This window comes from Chiroxiphia lanceolata, chromosome 13 (assembly GCF_009829145.1).
Source record: "Chiroxiphia lanceolata isolate bChiLan1 chromosome 13, bChiLan1.pri, whole genome shotgun sequence".
NCBI lineage: Eukaryota > Metazoa > Chordata > Aves > Passeriformes > Pipridae > Chiroxiphia > Chiroxiphia lanceolata.
In genome coordinates, this window is record NC_045649.1 from 14,085,131 (window position 1) to 14,087,676 (window position 2,546).

Consider the following 2,546-nt stretch of genomic DNA (forward strand, 5'->3'; position numbering starts at 1 on the left):
CTGCCCCGGCCCCGGGGCGTGCTAAGGTGTGATTGCACCAGCCGTGCTGCCGGGCGCGCTGCCTGGCGGGGTTTGTAGTCCCGGCCGCCTCGGCTGCGCTTGCCCAGGCATCAGGTGATGGGCAGGGAACTACCGCACCCAGCGGCCTCCCCGGCCCGGCCCGCATTGTCCCCGCCGCCCGCGGGCGGGGCGCGCTCCCGCCGCTGGAGATGCCGCGGGAGCCGGGGCGGGGGCAAGTCCGGTGGTTTTCCCTAAGGGAATGGCAAAGCCAGGTCGTCCCGCATCCCCGGCGTGCGGGGAGCGCGGCGCTGCCGCTCGGCCCCCGCGGTGCCGCCGCCCGCCCGCGCAGGGAGCACCGCCTTTGTCTGGGTGCGCTTCTCTGCTCTGCGGTGTGAGGAGTCTTAACCTTGCCCGCGCTGATTCTCGTCTGTCCGTGGGGGAAAAGGCCGCCTGCGCTTATTGCCCAGCCTCGCACAGCCTTAGGAATGCAGCGCGGTGGGGTCTGCGGGTGGGTCACGGTCACCTGTTGCGGGGCTGCTGGAATAGCGAGCGAGGAGCAGGGATCGGGCAGGGAGCGGGGCTGGGCGAGCGCCAGCAGCCTCATCCCTCACGCTGTCACTCTGCCAGGGCAGCATTCGCTTCTGCTCCTTCCCTCCCGCAGAAACAAGTCGGTCCTCTCTCACAGTTTCCTCATTGTTTCCAGATGATGAAAATGTTTTTATCTCTCGGGTTCAATTCAGCTTTCATAGCAAACGACTGGAGATCTGCCACGAAATACAACAGCGGCAGGATTCAGGGAAGAGAGATAAATTCTCTCTCCTTCTTGCTGCCCATGAGGAGGAGAAGGCCCTTTTTACCCGTCCTGGGTGCCCAGAAGAGACTCCTTGTTTGTGCTCAGAGAGTGGAATAAGGGATCTTTCAGTCAGGAATACTCCTATGACCTAATGTTACCTCCCCGAGTAAGAGCCTGGGCTGTAAATCAGCCTTATTTGTGAATTGTTTTTGTAGAACCTTATTTTTACTTTCTCTTTCTCCACTGACTGAGAGAGAATATTAAAAAAACAGCTTCCTAATTTTAGATGCCTAAATTAGATGTTTTGAGACTTGGATTTTGTTCTGTTGTTTTAGTATCTTTCCTCGGTTGATGAAGAGCAAGGAGGTTGCTTTTGCTGCATTTGATTTTATTTCATCCCATACAATTATGTCTTAAGCCTTTTTCCTCTCTTTAGCATTTCTTCTTTTTAACAAATTTCTGCTAGCCACAGTCTTTAGTTTCATAACTAATTTGCTCCAGTCTTTATTCTATTTCAAGTGCACTATTTCAGCAGTTGCTTTGTGCTAATTTAAAATAATTGATCCTTGAAAATTTTAGTCAATACATAGTTAACAAAGTAACAGAGATGGGATGTTTTTTGTGCTGAAGGAACACTCGAGGTGATGAAGAAAACTCATTTGTTTTGTATTTCCAGTCATTGTACTGATTGTACTAAGAGCTTTTTCTTGTTTACTCTTCAGCTTGTGAAGGCCATGTGGAGTGTTTCTGGCCCTGCTTGTCCTCCCTCCAAAATTCTGCCCACAAAATGAGCCAATAGAGCACTCTGTGTTAGAAATTCAAGTTCCAAGAAGTCCAGTTCTGTTTATTTGCAGCCACAGGAGCTGTTTCAGGACGTTGCAGTCTACATCTCCCTCAGACTGATTTTTTTTCCGTATTTTAAAAATTCTTAACTTTTGAAATGTCAAATTTTGGATCCTCTATGTTTTGGCACTTTCCTTTTAAAGTTGTCATCAGTCATGTATCTAGAAAGCTGAGTGTTCTCTGAATCTGGCATTTTGATTGATAATTAACAAGCAGTGACATGGTGCCTTTTTTCCAGGTTTGATAAAAAGCTGTTCAGAAGAAAATATTACAAGCTGTGGTAAGACATGTCAAGGTTGGAGTTACCACAAAACCAAAGGCAGATCTGGTTTTATAGTAAGCTTTAATCAGATTACCTGAAATGTTCAAATTATTTTAAATTCTAATATTTATATTCAGTGTATACAAGCAGACTTCCCAGGTATCTTAATTCAAGTGTGTTTTATGGTTCATTAGAAATCAAGGTTGAAGTGCTACCCAGGCTATTAGAAATCGAAGTGCAATGGATTTGGAACCACTAATTTGGCTGGGGGAAGAACACACATTAACCTTTGCTTTTGGTCCATATGTTGCTCCACCCCAAATCCACCTCCCAGAAACAGTTGGCGTGGCAGAAGGTGTCCAGCCAGCACTGTCCCCATATCTCTGATTGATCCCCCACCAGTAAAGGCACAAAGTGCCGGACATCTCCGCTTCTGCCTCCAGGGACAATCCCAGCAAGACCTCAGAGCTCACTGGCAAATTCTGTAATGCTGCTGGTTAGTGTGTAACAGCCCAGCAGTGTTGGAGTGGGGCTGGACACCTTCAGACGCGTGTTGCACGACTCAAAACAAGCGTTTGGAGCGAAACATTGCAATGAACACGAGCAAAGCTGAAATTCAATGGTCTGATCGTTTCCTAAGTTTAGAAA